Source organism: Polypterus senegalus, chromosome 7, assembly GCF_016835505.1.
Source record: "Polypterus senegalus isolate Bchr_013 chromosome 7, ASM1683550v1, whole genome shotgun sequence".
Classification (NCBI taxonomy): Eukaryota; Metazoa; Chordata; class Cladistia; order Polypteriformes; family Polypteridae; genus Polypterus; species Polypterus senegalus.
In genome coordinates this window covers 158,083,045-158,102,124 of record NC_053160.1, presented here as the reverse complement: position 1 = coordinate 158,102,124, position 19,080 = coordinate 158,083,045, and positions in this window count along the sequence as shown.

Below are 19,080 nucleotides of genomic sequence, written 5' to 3'. Positions count from 1 at the left end.
CTCCATGACACACCAACACTGATGACTTATTCAGCAGAGGTGTGTCCTTTATACCAACAGCAATATGCCTGCATAATGCCTTACTGGGACTGAAGGAGACAAGTCAGAGATTTCCTTTCTCTTTTGTTTTCCTATCTATTTAAAAAACTTCTGCAAAAGCAAATTTCCTCCTGGGGGACAAATAAATACATTTTTATGTATGTTAGATCTATCTTTGTTCAATATATTAATCGAAAACAATGATAATCGATAACAATGAAGCCGTTATCCAAAGAAAACTGACCTGTGGTCAATGAGATTCCGCTTTGGCTGTTACAAAACTTTGAGCGTACCGATGATGATATTTTTGCCTCAGCCCCACACACCCCTGGTGCTGCATGACGATTGTAGTCCTAACATCAGTAGTGGTTTTCGATTTGTCTTCCTCCCATTACATTACGTTATATAGCCTAAATTTAAGTTGGATCAACAGCAAACCACATGCCAAATTTCATGAAAATCGATTTACCCATTTTTGCGTAATTAGTGAACAAAAGAACAAACATCCAAATGGCTTATAATTTTATTTATATAGAGTTACAAAACTGCTACTGCTATGCTACTGAAATATAACATTTTGTCTTGCTTGTGCAACTTTTCTTCTGTGTTCCTTTTCTTTTTTTAATTAAACACAAAAACCTGTCACATTAAAAAAAATAATTGGAGGTTGTTTGAAAATAAAAATATTATTAAGTACAACATTTTCATTGTTGGATTTTTTATTAAGTTAAATGAGTTACTTGGCTAAGGGTTTTTATACTCTATAACTCTCTATAATGTATAAATAGTGGATGGTATGGGACGATGTTGACAACCTCCTTATATCTATATAAATAACATGCTAAGCCGTGTGGATATCTGATCAACCAACTAAACTGAATTACACAAAATTTAGCCTTAGCATTGCTGTTGGTCTAACTTAAAATATAGGATGTATGTCATTTCAGGATTATATTGGAAATGGGGTAACCCATAAACCAAAACTGGTGGGAGTCTTCAAGTCTCTTTGGGCAGTAGGAGCATGCTGGGGATGATGGGAGGATGCCTTCAGTGCACAGAAAGTTTTGAAGTGCGCAACGCGTGATCTCATCAAAGACCACTGTACAGTATTTTCTTTTCAGATAATATGGATAACAATTTCATTGTCTCAGTTGATTACAGCTTTTGTCTAAGAGTATGTTGCAAAGCCCGGGGCGCATACAGCTGCCCAAACCCCTACACAAACAGGCAGGAGATGAGTTTGGCACCCAGCACACGGTTTATTTACAGTTCAGTGCACAGATCACCAAGACACAGCACGTCACAACACAGTCCCTTCTCTTCCACCAGTCCATCAGCTTCCTGTCCTCCTCAGGCTTTGTCCTCTTCCTCCCGACTCTGCCCAGTGAGTGGTGGTGACTGGCTCCCTTTATAGGGAAGCCCGGAAAAACCCTAGGTGTCCAACGAGCTTCTTCCAGCCACACTGCTGGGTGTGGTGGAAGTATGGCCAAATAGGGCCCTAAAAATGTCCATGCGCCATCTGGCGGTGACCACGTGACGCAGCAGGGTTGAGCTACCATGCTCATGACCCATGGGACCGTTGGAAACCAAGGGGGCTGCCCTCTGTCGGCCCGGGGGAGAAACTGTCCTGAAAATACTCTCTCCCCTGTCTTTCTATAAGACTGTTTATCTCTGTTTTTTTACAGTATAACTAGGTAACACCAGGTACTACAGCTAGTACAAAGTAAAGCTAAGAAGTATATAATAGGAATTTATTACAAAAATGATTACAGAAGAATACTAGGGCCGTCGAACTAACCAAAAAATGTAGCTTTGAATATTCATATTAAAAAAAAGAGTATACATGCAGATGTATTCAAATGTAGGTTAGAAATTCTGGCTGCGACCTGCATGTTTATACTGTATGTGCTGATTTTTATATTTTATTAATATTTTTACTTGTGGTGTGTCTGTAAAGCATAACATGCTTATAACTTGCACAATGTTTGTTAAAAGACGCATGTGAATACTACAGCCATCAAATGAATGTGACACTTGAAAGCACAGGATGCATGTGAACACAAAGTGATGTAATCAGAGACAAAGCGGAGCTGGTTACAGTGCCTCTCTCTACCTGTAATACTCAAAAACTTCAAAACAAAAATCACTTGTGATTGTTCAAACACATTAACCACAGTTACTGTATTATTACTTTTTTTACAGCTATGCTTGTTTTTGCTCCTGGAAGCTACAAGACATAATGTTCCATACCCATGTCTCTTTTATGCAAACTAAGGTACTATAAGGAGTTAGTTGGTTTACAAATACAATAACAGGATCTACTAAATATTGCATTATAGTGATCTTTTAAGTATTTCCTCCTTATTGTCATTATTTGGATTAGTAGATGTCCTTAGACAAAAAAGCAGCGCATAAAAATTATATTACGTGGCTTTGAGTGTTTATCAAGAAACTACTAAGTTAACAAAAAATACAGATTAAAATATCAAAGTAAAGCACAAGAAGCATTAGCTATAGTTATTTACTGTGCACAGCTATTAGAAAAGAATGCCACAGCCAGTGTACAATTAAAAGGCTTGTTACTTTGAGTAACTGAATGCCTATTCAGTGCTCTGGGCAAAACAAACTGGTAACATATGAGACTAAACTGATTCTCTCTCTTTCTTTCTTTTTTTTTCTTTTACAGTTCAAGCAAAAATGTAGTACAGGTGACCTGAATATTTTTTTTTTCATTAAGCCTCATTGTTTCAGGCATTGTGTCTCAAGTCAGAAGTCAACTAACTGTGGGTTGAATGAGATAACTAAAATAAACATTGCTGAAAGGGCTCTTTAAAGTTCTTTAAAAAGGGGATATGTTAAGATAAAAGAAAGAAAATCTGGAATATGACATTTACTTTCCGTTGTCTCCAATGAGAAAAGGAAGGCAGTATTTTGCTTGCTACCATGGATGCTAAATAATTCTACCATAAAACAGTGCTAAATCAGGAAAAATATATTTAAGAGAGATTTTCAAGGTTTAAAAATCTGTTATTGCTACAGCAGTAGTTACAAGAGCAGAGAAGTCGGGTTAAAAATTCTGCCCCAAAGCAAACTATGAAGGGTAGCATCTAAGAAAAAGAAAAAGACTATTCATATTATAATAATGATACTGTATTTAAAAATATAAATCAGCTGCTTTTGGAAGTGAAGTGCAAAAACAGATGTACTTCTATAAAAAGCCTGAAATAGTGTAAGCCAATCTAATTTGAGATGATCATATTAAATGTAATTACTTTGACAGGTACATAATAAACAAGAATAGTTGCATTGGATATTTGAAATATTAAAATGTGTGAATCAGTTTAAATGTTTAAAGTCTAAATATTCTCGATTATAATAAAAAATTTTGAGTTTTCACCCATTTATAGCGGTCCATAGATGGCTAGAACCCTAGTAAAGTATCAAAGATCAAAAATATAATATTCATAAGCACTGACCCTAAAGATGCTAAATATGCTACAGGGTTGAAGTTGCCCTAACCTTAACCCTAACATTTTGCAAGGCTTTGTGAAACTGACAGTATAAAACATATCCAAGAATTTAGATGTACTATAGTTTATACTATCACTAACACTCTGTAGGTACACCCTAATCATACTGGCAATATGTCCTATTTAGATATATTCTTTCTTTTATGTGTATAGTATATCCCAAACACACCCTATGGGTGGGATATAACCTGTAGAAAAAAAAAATATATATATTACATATTAGCTTTGTAAGCCCATGATGTAAAAAGCCAGGGGTCCTAGAAACTATTGAAATCGTCAGAAAAAAAAATAGAAATGTAGAGATGTCAGGTAATTGAAAGGAACTACTCTGGGCATCTCTCTCCTAGGAGGTTTCGTTTTGCAGATGTACTCGCCTCACTTTTGTATTAGTGGTGGGAGGAAAAGTAAAAGGGATATTGTTTTGCCGATGTTAGTGGCTAAGCAACTTTGTATTTCTTCTGAGGTTTCATTTTGCTGACTTGCTGGCCTCGCTTGAGTTATTGGCAGCTAAGTGAATTTTCTGTTTCCTCGGAGGTGGAGTGCTTACCCCGACTCCACCTCTCACTTCCGGGCTGGAAAGACAGACACACTTCCACGTGTAGATGTTTATATATAAGATATGCTAACATGGACCAAATAAGTGATTCATGCAGTGAAACAATGTATCGGGGAGGGAATATTTCTTCATATGAAATAAGGAAAAGGATATTAAGTTTTTACTAAATAATGATATTTTAACCTAAAAATTAGATAATACAGTACAATGCCCCAGGTAATTAATACACCTTAATAAAAGGATACTTGTATATGTGTCTGTATGTGTGTTTTTCACTTTGCTATGTCACTGTTAATTCCAACAGATACAACAACACCATTTATTTATATAGTACATTTTTATACAGGAAGTGTAACTCAAAGTGCCTTACTAAACATTAAAAAGAATGTTACAGGAAAAGAAAAATAATTAAGATTAGGCAATAATATTAAAAAAATAAGTAACAAAAGAAAAATGTAAGTTCAGATGTAGCTATGAAAACATCAAATTAAAATAATGGGTTTTAAGCAGTTTTTTAAAATGCACCACAGTATTAGCCTGGCGAATTTCAATCGGTCAGCTATTCCACATTTTAGTTGCATAACAGCAAAAGACTGCATAACCACTTCTTTAAGCTTGCCAATTGAAATTATAAGCAGACCAATATTAGAAGATCTAAGGTTACGGGGGACAGGCTTTCCAAAATATAGGACAGAGCGAGATTATTTAAGGCTTTACAATCCATTAGTATTATGTTAAAGTCAATTCTGAATGTAACAGTGCTAAAACAGGTTTTCTTTTTCTAGTTAAGATTTTGGCTGCTGCATTTTGCACTAATTGCAGCTGACTGATTTCTTTCTAAAGAATATTCTGTTAGGAGGGCATTACTGTATTCCAGTCGACTAAAAACAACAACAACATTTATTAATATAGCACATTTTCATACAAAAAAATGTAGCTCAAAGTGCTTTACAAAATAATAGAAAAATAGAAGACACAATAAAAAATAAAAATAAGTCAACATTAATTAACATAGAATAAGTAAGGTCCGATGGCCAGGGTGGACAGAAAAAAAAAAACCCCAGACGGCTGGAGGAAAAAAAATAAAATCTGCAGGGATTCCAGACCAAGAGACCGCCCAGTCCCCTCTGGGCAATCTACCTAACATAAATGAAACAGTCCTCTTTGTATTTAGGGTTTTCATGGAAGGACTTGATGATGATGGTCACGTAGACTTCTGGCTTTCAGTCCATCAACTTTCAGCAGTGTTTTAAAGTGCTCCACTGTATTAGCCTGGTGAATTCCTATTGGCAGGCTATTCCAGATTTTAGGTGCATAACAGCAGAAGGCCGCCCGCCTCACCACTTCTTTTAAGTTTAGCTTTTGGAATTCTAAGGAGACACTCATTTGAGGATCTAAGGTTACGATTTGGAATATAACGTGTCAGACATTCCGATATATAAGATGGGGTGAGATTATTTAAGGCTTTATAAACCATAAGCAGTATTTTAAAGTCAATCCTGAATGACACAGGCAACCAGTGTAATGACATCAAAACTGGAGAAATGTGTTCGGATTTTCTTTTCCCAGTTAGGATTCTAGCAGCTGCATTCTGCACTCGTTGCAAGTGATTTATGTCTTTTTTGGGTAGTCCTGAAAGGAGTGCGTTACAGTAATCTAGTCGACTGAAAACAAACGCGTGAACTAATTTCTCCGCATCTTTCAGTGATATAAGAGTTCTAACTTTACTTATGTTTCTTAAGTGAAAAAATGCTGTCCTAGTGGTCTGATGAATATGCAATTTAAAATTCAGATTACAGTCAACAGTTACCCCTAAATTTTTTACTTCCGCCTTAACTTTTAATCCTAATGCATCAAGTTTATTTCTGATAACCTCATTGTATCCATTATTGCCAATTACTAAAATTTCAGTTTTCTCTTTATTTAGTTTGAGAAAATTACTATTCATCCATTCAGAAATACCAGTAAGACATTGTGTTAGTGAATCGAGAGAGTTGGAGTCATCAGGTGCTAGTGCAAAAAAAGCTAATTTCCTGCATTACATGTATTTTTGTTTGAAAGTGGTCTTTTGGGACATTCTCAATATAAATATTGTTATTTCCTTTAGTGTGTAAAACTGACTGCTGTATTTTCAAATTTTAGTAACTGTGCTCCAAAAGTTAAGAACATAAACTGTTTGCTGATTAATTATTGTAATGCATGACACCTGCAGTTCTTAATGCAAACAGAAGTTTAATGAGAGCCAAGAGCCTATTATAGCTTGAGTACCATGTTGGGAAAAATATTCATTCAGCATCTGTATGGTTGCAATTTTAAATATGCTCATAAATTAGATTGAGAAGAATAAATAATATACAGTACACAGCTAGTAACACATGTTTTGCAATTAATTTTCTATCAAAAGAGACTGGGAAATACTGGCAAAATAGTATTCCTACATTGTACAGTTTTGGTAATTATGACTTTAATGATTTGGTGATAAAAATTAAGAATGATGGCTTACAGATGCATTTTCAAAGCATAAAAAAAGGAAAAAAATGTCTAATTATTTTGCAATGTCGATATCCATTTCTCTGTTCAACTTTTGAACAGTGGAATAGTGGTGTATGGATTACAGTTAACTTGATGAGTAACAACTGTGACCAGGCAGATGTTCCATAAATCAAATTTTGCAATCGGGCCTCTGAGAAATAGATGTGAAACCTGTTTCTCAGAATATTGTTAAAATTAGAGACAGTAATATTGATCAACGCTCGATCTTCTGGTCTACTCATTACATTAAAATAAATAAAAATGGCATTACTTGCTAAAATTTTTCACATCATATAGGAATCGGTAACATTATTCCTTGGAAACTACAGATAAGTAGTAGAATGTCACAAGCTACTTTCAAAATGAAACTCTAAAATGTCAGTATTATTGGCTAAATAATCAACCCAATATAAAGAAAGAATGTCAATTCTTAAATATACAGACTCTACTATATTTAAATGTATTATTCATATTATAAAATTACTTTATAATGTTCATCATTGATTTTCAATTTCTAAATCAGTGGAAGGCAAAATCTACTCTTGAAAGAAGCAGTCCTTGATGGGACGTCACATGCAGACCAACACACTAATGGCAGGTCAGCTTGGTGTTAATAATTTGCCTAACGTGATTAACTTTTAGGGATATGAGGAGACTAAAGGTATAATGACTGGAATGTGGACCAAGGTGCCTGAAACTGTGAGGCACTGCATCCCTTGATTGTTATTACCTACACAAACATACTTTTATCCATTTTCTGACCCACTTTTTCCAATCTAGGGCCGCATATTTAAAAGCTAATTCTGACAGCATTCATCACAGGCCATATATCCGCACTCCTCCACACCAGGCAAGTTTACAGCTGCCAGTTAACTTAACATGCATGTAACTTATTTAGGACTTAGGAGGAAAGCTTGACCTTTAGGAATGAACATTGGCTGATAATGCAAACACCACATAGTGATCAAGGCAGGATTCAAAGCCACATCACTGTGCCAAATAGTCTTTAACCATTACAGGGGAAAAAACATCTTTCATGTCCTTTATTTTTAGTCAGACTGTTCACATTAAAACCCTCTTCATTTAAGTATGCCTCTCAGAACTAAATTGTGTCCAGTTTTGTAAAGTTATAAGCCTTCATATCCATAACTGTAATCCAACTTGTAATCGATAGACTTCAATAAAACATGCAGTCATGAAAAATGAACAGGAACAAGATATAATAACTTAACCCACTGTCCACTGTCGTCACAAAGCTTCTGATACTTTGGTTCAAACTAAACAAGATTCATTTGTATTGACTATCAAAAATTATTTAGTCAAAAAACAATCTTTTGACTCTTCAAAATATGTGATTTATATAATCTTCAGGAACCAATTATCTTGTATTTTACAAAGAAAATGTGTTTTTCAGTGCATATATTTGTAAGTTAAAACACTCAAAGATCACACTGCTACCTATGAGACACACTTTATTTTCTGTTGACTGTGTGTCACATAATGACTTGTAGAGAGTGCCACATGTACTATCAGCCTTAGGTTAATCGTGCACTCTTTAAATAAAATCCAGGGTACTTGGGTTGGTGTGGGTTTGCCTCGCACTGGGAAAATGGGGATCTACACCATTGAAGGACGAAACGCTTCACACACAGGGCTGTTTGTCGAAAGGGGATTTAACCTGCAAAAGTGAGAAGAGAGACATTTGGAGGAGAAGCGTGAGCAACAACATATAAGCGTAGGAAACATAAAATAGGAGCCACCTACTGGGAGTTGGATTTTTAGCCCAGATGTACCAGCGAGGCACATCTCAGAAGTGGAATTGCTCCTTTTTGTACTTTTGTGGAGCACCCAACCATTTTCTTGCAAGGGCAAAACTATTGTCTCATATTTGTGATAGCTTCCTGCTGCCATTGTCCTCTGCTGTAAAGACTTTAAATGCAGATTACTGTATTGTTTTCAACTGTTGAATCCGTTTGCTATTTTTTTGCACATTCTAATTTGTCAGATTTGAGATTTATTGCATTATAAAGTATTTTTTATTTCTTTTTTGTGAAGTTGTTGATACATATATTTTTTGCATTCATTAGCCATTAGAACAATCTATAGACGAGAACAGGCCATTCAGCCCAACAAAGCTCGCCGGTCCTATCCACTTATTTCTTCCAAAAAACATCAAGTCAAGTTTTGAAAGTCCCTAAAGTCTTACTGTCTACCACTCTACTTGGTAGATTATTCCAAGTGTCTGTGGTTCTTTGTGTAAAGAAAAACTTCCTAATGTTTGTGTGAAATTTACCCTTAACAAGTTTCCAACTGTGTCCCTGTGTTCTTGATGATCTCATTTTAAAGTAACAGTCTCTATCCACTGTACTAATTCCCTTCATAATTTTAAACACTTCAATCATGTCACCTCTTAATCTTCTTTTGCTTAAACTGTAAAGGCTCAGCTCTTTTAATCATTCCTCATGATTCAACCCCTGTAGCCCTGGAATCAGCCTAGTTGCTCTTCTCTGGACATTTTCTAGCACTGCTATGTCCTTTTTGTAGCCTGAAGACCAAAACTGCATACAGTAGTCCAGATGAGGCCTCACCAGTGCATTACAAAGGTTGAGCATAACCTCCTTGGACTTGTACTCCACACATTGTGCTGTATAACCTAAAATTCCGTTTGCCTTCTCAATGGCTCTGAACACTGTCTGGAAGTTGATAGCTTAGAGTCCACAATGACTCCTAAATCCTTCTCCTAAGGTGTACTCTCGCCCATTGTATAACCAAACCTAACATTTCTACTTCCTATGTGTAACACTTTACATTCACTGACATTAAATTTCATCTGCCACAAATCTGCCCAAGTCTGTATGCTATCCAAGTCCTTCTGTAATGATATAACAGATTCCAAATTATCTGCTAATCCACCTATCTTGGTATCTTCTGCAAACTTAACCAGCTTCCTACTTATATTCCATTTCTGAATCATTTATATTTTTTAAAAACAGCACCAGCCCTAGCACTGACCCCTGTGGAGCACCACTCTTAACATTAGCCAATTTTGATGAGGTTCCTCTCACCATCATCCTCTGCTTCCTGGGTCTGAGAAAATTCTACACAAATCTAAAAACATCACCCTGAACTCCCACTTCTTTTAATTTGATACCCAACCTCTAATGTGGCACCTTATCAAATGCTTTCAAGATAAATAATTCTGTATGCTCCACTTTGATCATATCCTTTTGTTGCTTCCTCATAGAATCCCCTGACTGTTCAGAATAAGTCCTGTCCTTGCCAGGTGTTTGTCAATCTTATCCATAATAATTCCTTCCATTAATTTTCCAGTGATGCATGTTAAGGTTAATGATTGCATGTTAGTAAGGATGTATCAGAGAAGAAAAAGTGATATATTCAAGGAATACCTGATCTGGTGAAAAGTCATTCCTCAATGAGGCAAGAAGGGTAAAACTATATGGGTGTTAAGTGTACGCTGAAATGTGGACCCGGTAAGCGAAAGTTAGATTCAGTAAGTGAGCTGCTATAGATGCAGCTTGGGCAGTGGCTGGAAGGGAAACAGATTTATGTTCAAGAATAATATATAGGAATGTTAGTATTGACACAGTCTGGGGGTATAAGGTCAATTGCACCCCCCCTCTTTAGTTGATAGTGATGCTTCTCAGTGTCACAGAGCAATGCTTGAGAATAATCTTACTGGTAAAACTGAGTTGAAAAGTTGGTCTACATGTTGATACAAGCTACTTAGACACGCGGACAAAACCACGTGGAACAAAAGTTCACTGACAAATTAGTGTTGATAAAAGAGAGAGGTGACAAATACAAACTTAGTGTGCACAGCCAAAGGGCTGCTCTCTCCATTACAGGCAGTTGCTGCGAAGAAATGTGCAAAAATCTAATTTAGAGAGCACTTATCAAAACGTTGATTCCTTAACACAATAAAATGTCACTAGCTTTAAGTTTTGTGCCTTGTGATGATATTCCTACTACTTTTGAAAAGTGTGTGAATGCTTTTAAATGTAAAGCATGTTATATCACAAAAAGAAACAGGGAATGTGATTTTACAATAGGTTTGGTGTATAGATGTCTTAAAGATAATGTCCTTGAGTGCTGCCTTATTTGAGATCTGTGTGTAATATGTGAGACTATTTTTAACTAATGTGTCTAAGGTACTGTCCGTGGAAAGGCTTGTTTTCTCTGCACAACTTCAATGCAATTGATCTTCAATCTTCAAATGATGTTCCTTAATACTCTTTTAATTGCTGCTTTGGATGTAATGCTTTCATCTGCTGAAAACACAGCTTCCAAAAGTCTTCCATCACTCAACCAAAGGGACAGTCACTCAGTATTAACAGATTATTTGAATTGATGTAATAATTTCTATGACACATAATATCTTCATATACTGTATATGTTTAGTTTTAAATTAATGCTAACGTCATTTAATCGTTTGCCATTTTTGCAGATGGCCATGTTTCTGTTATAATTTCTCTGGAACTCTTTCTACAAATGTGCATATTACAGTAATGAAGCAGACCCTAAGTATGCTTTCTCAGGGGTAAAGCTGTAAAGCATGCAAAGTGTTTTTTTGTTTCCTACCTCTGTATTATTTGACATTATGTTAAACTGTGATCTCTTTTGACACTTTATGGATGAGTTTTGCCCTCTAACTTGAAAGTATTTTCTAAATGTATTTAGGTGTATAAATAAGTTAATTTTAAGTAATTTTGTCTTCCACAATGCATGTCTGTGCATTTCTAGTATTCTTCATTTTGCCATTTTTATTCTTTTTTTCTGTTCTGTTACTGTGCTGTATATAATGTTGAGTTTGCTATTAATAAATTGACAATTATTGTAAGATAGATTAATCACACTGATTATTTACCTGTTATCACTGTAATTAATGCCCCGTTTCTGCAGACACATGCTGGAATTCAGCCTCTGATATTCACAATCTGAATGTTCATATTTGGTGAGTATTTTTTAATTGTTAGGCTTTGAATTAAACATAACTTTCTGAAACACACACTCTGAAATGGCACTTAGCCCATGAGGTTATTCATGTAAAACATGCTAAAGAAGATACTTAGCTCCAGAGGTTTTATTTAAAGGCACAAGCTAGCTAAACAGAAATCAATATCTGAGTCTGCATATAAATAAGTAACTATTAGCCATAGTCAAATTGCCTTCTCGGGATGTAAAGCCTAAAACTTTGCAAATGATAAGTAAACATAAATCAAATTTTACAATAATTTACAATGAATTTAACTAATAAAGGAAGAAATGGTCATTTTGACTAAAGGAGTCTGTTGCATTCAGATTACACTGCTATTTCATGGTGTGCATGAGACATGAGGCTGTAGTGAAAATGAAGGAGTTGAAAATAAACATCTGTCTAAACTCATGACCAAGTAAAACACTTACAGTTTGCTAACAGCTTGGCTTCACAAAAATAAAACAAATAATATGGTTAAACTCCCTGATACTATTGACTCTGGATTTTGCACCACATGTTGGATTGGTGAAAGGATGATGATTGACCACTGTACTTGACCTTTGCCTGTAACACCACCTAATATTTTAATTAGTGACTATACACGCTTCCAGAATGCCAACACTTTCTAAGAGTTATTTTATATGTGCCATCTCCAAATGTTTCACATCATCCATTATACTGTATGTGTCTGTGTGTTTAAGTCACTCTCTTAAAACACAAGTAAAAAACTTCACATTTTACTTTTACTTTAACATTTGCTTCATAGCTTTACTTTGGCATCAATGAAACCTTAAAGCAGGGAGTTACGGTATGATGCACATATTATATTCAATGCTCGCAAACTTTATCAGAATACCAGTTCCATAAATTAGAAAAGTGTAGGTAAAGGGCAATTATGGCAGACAGCAGCTTTGGTTTTTCTATTTTCTTTCAGATAAGATCTTGCATGAGGTATTTTTCTATTGGTCAAGTTTTTAAAAGCCTTCTCACTGAGGTTTCAAATCAATTCTTCTCTTTGTTCTGTTTCACTGCTCTGAAACCATTTTTGAATGATAACATGTTTATTGAAAAAAAAAATGACTTCACAGAAGAGTAAAGCGGGCTGTGTTGTTTCTTCTAAATGCATACCTCTCTTTTTCTAAAGCTATGTCTTTGTCCTGCTATTTTGCTCTCTTTAAACCTTAAGATATTCTGCATTGTTGTTACCTTCTTGTCAACTGTAAGTACAGGTACAAACTTCCTTAAAAAAGATACCCTACTTTCTTTTTTAAACATATATTTATCATTTGTTATAAACATTTAAATTTATCATTTCCCTATAAAATCTATGTGCTTCTTAGTACAATTACAATGTATCATCTTTAGAATACCTTCATGGAAAAACCTATTTTTTGGTTGAGTGCAAAGTAGGTTATGAACCACTTCTTTCATTTTGTCATCACCTTAAAACTGATGCGATTTTCCTCTATTGTGAACTTCGATTTGTGAAAATGACAGTCCTAGTTTCTTTCTGCTTCTCATCAGTGGTTGAAGTTGACAGCCATAGTGGGCATTCTATATCTGTCATATTCATTTGACTATTTTTGAATATTGTTCTCCACTTCTAGACATTTTGGAAAAGTAAAGCAAAGCAAGTGGAGTGAATTTCACCGATAGGCAAAATACACACAATAAATGGACCAGGATTCAGACTCACTCTCTTTGAGGTGTAAGGCACCAGGAAAAATCGCTGCGTCATTGTGCCATCCTATTTTGTTTATATATACACTAGTGAAACACACAGACTTATGGTCACGTGCATTTCTCCGTCTCTGTTCTTGAATTCTTTATCCCTCACCTGACACACAGCAGATGGTACTGTCCTTCCTCTTCTTCATTCAGTTACGGTGTTCTTTGTCACATCATTGGCCTCTGTGATTTGTTTGAAACTGAGCAGAAATCATGGGTCTTCTTTTTCTTTCCAACGTGTCATAATAATCCCACTAACGCAGAACAGTTTGCCAAGGTTGACGTAACCCCAAATTTTCTATATTTCCAGAATGTATCTTGTCACAAGCTTTTGAAAAAGACCCAAATCAAGGTTCTATTCTATGTAGTTTGCAAAAAATCATGTAACAGACAGACACATTTTGGCATTTTATATATACAGATGACCATTTGCATAAATTTGTAACTTTGCAGCTACTTTAACATTTTCTGCTCAAAAATATGTTTCTCTTCTCTGTTCGTTTTACGCAAATTGTAACCTTGCTCACTAATTGGTAACAAATTATTAACTGACAACAAAGTCAACAGCAGCAATGTTGCAAAGCTTCAGTGAAGAGTCATATGAGACATAAAAGTACTGAATATTTTTTTAAAGTCCCTCATGAGTACTGAGTTCCCACTTTATTATTTAGAGTTGTGGAGTAAGGCTTTTGAATGAGGGGGGCAAGCTAGCTCATCAGTGGGTCCACAAGGCCATTTAAATGAACAACCAAGGATTTAGCATATATTCTCATCAGGGGATGGGTGTCTGATTATAGAACCTGCGCAGATCAGTGCAATAAATTTTTTTGAGGATTAAGCTTTAACAAGAGTGCTAAGTTAGTATTGTCAATAGCGGTAAACAGTGAAATGGTCCCTGATACTGTAATTTCTGTTGCATGCTGCATGTTCATCTCCCTCTCATAGGTTATTATAGTTTTTATCTGCATCCAACACACTATTTTCTGTGTTATTTGGGTAGTCGCTTTCTTTTTTGGAAGATCTTCCCCAAGTCAATATCCACTACTTAGCTCACTTTGTCACTGCAGCCTTGACCAGACATGGATGTCAGTTGGTTTAAAGCAAATAAGTGTGAATTTGAAGTGAAGAGTGCTCTTTATTACTGTTATTTGTTCCTCAATGTACCTGATATGTGCTTATTCATTTTCCACCATAATAGCAATTGGGGAATTAATCTTGTGAAAGTGTGATATGTTTACATAATGAGCACAATGTGTGTGTGTGTGTGTATATATACAGTAATCCCTCCTCAATCGCGGGGGTTGCGTTCCAGAACCCCCCGTGATAGATGAAAATCCGCGAAGTAGAAACTATATGTTTGTATGGTTATTTTTATATATTTTAAGCCCTTATAAACTCTCTCACACTGTTAACATTATTAGAGCCCCCAGACATTAAATAACACCCGAACACCCGTTAGTCAAAAGTTTAAACTGTGCTCCATGACAAGACAGAGATGACATTTCTTTCTGACAATTAAAAGCATATCTTCCTCTTCAAAGAAGTAAACGTCAGGGGCAGAGAATGTCAGAGAGCGCGAGAAGAAAGCAAACAATCAAAAAATCAATACGTGCTTTTGTGCTTTTAAGTATGCCGAAGCACCGCGATAAAGCAGCATTTTGTAGAGGAGCGTCCGTATCCTCTAGGCAAACAGCCTCTGTGTAAACAGCTCCTCTGCTCACACCCTCTCCGTCAGGCGCAGAGAATGCCAGAGAGAGTGAGAGAGACAGAAAAAAAGCAAACAATCAAGCACCGCGCGGGAAGCACATCGTATATCATTGAGGAGTTTTATTTAATATGTACTACATGCTCTGATTGGGTAGCTTCTCAGCCATCCGCCAATAGCGTCCCTTGTATGAAATCAACTGGGCAAACAAACTGAGGAAGCATGTACCATAAATTAAAAGACACATTGTCCGCAGAAATCCGCGAACCAGTGAAAAATCTGTGATATATATTTAGATATGCTTACATTTAAAATCCGCGGTCCGAGGTTCTATTCCCGAGAGGGGGTGCACTGAGTATGTACGCTCGCTTCCCTGATTCATTTTAGCCTTGCATGCCCTTGGTTTGAGACGTATGAAAAAATATGCGGTTAACGCAGAAAGAGATCACCAATTGAAGCTTTATGAATAATGAATACTTTATTCGCCATCAATGATTGTTTTGGTAAAGCCATACTCAGTGTATTCATTAGATGAACGGTAAAAAAGTAAGAGCGAGGGGAGGGTGACTTATTGAGGCACGCATGCAAAACCACAATAGCACGCGGGCTTGATGTAGTACGCGTCAACTCGATCTGAATTGGGCGATCACATTCGAAAAAATATATCTTTTCAAGTTCTATTTAGTCCATATGTGTCAAATCAAGGCCCTCATTTTATATATTATTGTTATTAATGGCCCAGGGATATGAAGCGCTGGTAACACAATAAACTACAGATCCCATAATGCAGCACTTCAGCTGCCTTGCCGATCACTTACTGCGTTAATCAAGTCTAGCTTATGATGCTGCAAGTAATTGCGAAGCTAGCTCACACGATGCCGAAGAGAAAAGTTGATTCTGAAAATAGAGCCTTTAAAAACCGATGGGAGGCTGAGTATATGTTTACTGACATTGTGTGTCTCATTTGTGGAGCTAATGTGGCTGTAATTACAGAATTTAATCTAAGACGGCACTAACATCAAGATAACCTGAAAGACCTGAATGCAATGCAGAAGATACAGAAAGCAGAAGTGTTCAAGAAGAATCTGACACTTCAGCAGACGTTTTTACCCGTGCAAAATCACAAAGGGATTTCAAGTGAAGCTGCTTTTATGGGAGACACAAATGCACCAGTGCAACTTGCCCCACTTTCCCTGTTGCCAAGTAATGTTGAACCAAGTCAGCACTATGGTGTTCCCAAATACGCACTTTGCTGATAAACTGAGCGCACTGCGCACTGAGTTTGCACGGCCTTTGGTGACTTTGAAGAACAAAAAAAGAATTTTGAGTTGTTTCGCAACCCATTTGCCGTTGATGTGGAAACTGCACCTGTGCAGATACAGATGGAGGCGATTGAGCTGCAGTGTAATGGCACACTGAAGGCAAAGTATGATACTGCAGGGCCCGCACAGTTTATTCACTCCATTCCCGCAGAAATGCTCCAGCTCCGTCTACATGCGGCTCGAAGCTCTTCTCAGTGATGAAGACTAACAAAACAGCACACAGGTGTCGCCTCACTGATGAGCACCTGCAGCCAATCCTGAAAATCTCCACAACACAGAACCTCACACCAAACATAAACGAACTTGTTGCCAAAAAAAGATGCCAGGCATCCAACTCTGATAAAATGACATATGAGCAAACACAACTGAATGATTTGATTTGTTATTGCTGAAAAGAACAAATTTTATTTATATTTCCAGGTTTTGTTATGCACCATGTTCATATTTGAATTTGTATAATTTTGACAGGATATATTTTTTATGGAGAGCAAAATCTTTTGGGATATTTAAAATTTAAGTTTATTTTTTATATAAAATTACATAAGAGTAAAGAAATTTAAATGTTTGTTCTTTTAACGTTTACTTTATTTCTAACTTGTATAATTTAGACAGAATATATATTTTTATGGAGAACAAAATATTATAAGTTATTTAAGGTCTGAGTTGATTTATTCCGGAATAATATTCCTGTCTGTTTTTATTCATATTTATGTTCAAAAAAGTTAAGTTTTAAAAGTTTTAAAAGTTTAGTTTTAGTGTGTTCAATAAATGTTTATCCTGTTCGGCCCGCGACCTAAAGTGTGTTTTGGATTTTGGCCCCCTGTGCAATTGAGTTTGACACCCTTGATTTAGTTGACACAAATATCTTTGGTTGGAATGTAAGGTGAATTTACTCTTTACATTTGTATGGTGAAGAAAAATTTATGCAATGATGCCTACATTTAACTTACATTCCTACCAAAGATATTTCTGTCGACTAAATAAATATTCCTTCTATTTAAAATTTAAATAGAACTTGAACAGATACGATAGTTCATATCCACGCAGACTTGCACGTAAGAGCGGGAGTCATCCGTTTTAACAAACAGCGTATTGCACTGATATGAAATAGCCTGCCCATTTAATTATTTAGGAATGGATAAATAAATTAAGATTTTGTACAAATAATGTTTTTCATTTTTCTTCCTTGATGGATTCTGCGACCCCCAGCAACAGTTGCTCGCATCCAAAAGAGTGTATATATATATATATATATATGTTTATATATGTTTGTGTGTTTATGTGTGTATATATATATATATATATATATATATATATGTATTTGTGTGTATGTATGTATGTGTGTATGTATATGTATGTGTGTATATGTAGATATGTATATATATGTATATATGTGTATATATGTATATATATATATATGTTTATATATGTGTGTGTATATATATATATATATATATATATATATATATATATATATATATGTACGACAACAACACTCATCACTCACAACAGTTACAAAACAATTACATTGACAATCATGTTACGTTATTTTCAAAATGTTTCCTTTTCTTTTTCATTACTTCTTTAACACACTACTTCTCCACTGCGAAGCGCGGGTATTTTGCTAGTACAAAATATAAAGTAAAAATACGTAAAACAAATTAACCTGCACTTTACCTTTAAAAAGAATCAAGGCTGGTGTGAGTGAGTTTCTAAACTCTTGTGGGATTCCACCCAACAGGACGACATGCGGAAGAGTGTCCCAAAGCAATCGCAGTCTCCCAGTACTGTAGCAGTTCGTATCCAAAAATAATCGTGGACATGCAGACGGAGAATAGAAGACGATTGCCCTCAAGAGGAGAGAGAGAGAGAGAGAGAGAGAGACATGCGCGCAAGCGAGATAAGGGGAGAGAGATGTGCGCGCGAGCGAACTAAGGAGAGAGAGAGAGACACATGCGTGCATGAGCGAGAGAGAGACGTGCGCACGAGCGAGAGAGATGACAGAGAGAGAGTAAGAGAGACATGCGCGTGAGCGAGAGAGATAAGGAGAGAGAGAGAGAGAGATGCGAGCGAGAGAGAGAAGAACCATGAGCTCAGTTGTGATCACGACGCTGAGTAGACAAAGTGTTTCCATACTACTCGTATTGCAATACATCGCTCATTTATTAAGTCAAAATTTATTAAAAAATTTAGCTCGTCTTGCAAAACACTCGTAAACCAAGTTACTCGCAAACCGAGGTTCCACTGTATATATATATATATATATATATATATATATATATATATATATATATATATATATATATATATATATATATATATATATATATATATATATATATATATATATATATATACTAATAAAAGGCAAAGCCCTCACTCACTCACTGACTCACTCACTCACTGACTCACTCACTCACTGACTCACTCACTCACTCACTGACTCATCACTAATTCTCCAACTTCCCGTGTGGGTGGAAGGCTGAAATTTGGCAGGTTGATTCCTTACAGCTTCCTTACAAAAGTTGGACAGGTTTTATATCGAAATTCTACGCGTAATGGTCATAACTGGAAGCAGTTTTCTCCATTTACTGTAATGGAGATGAGCTTCAACGCCGTGGGCGGAGTTTCGTGTGACATCATCACGCCTCCCACGTAATCACGCAGTACAT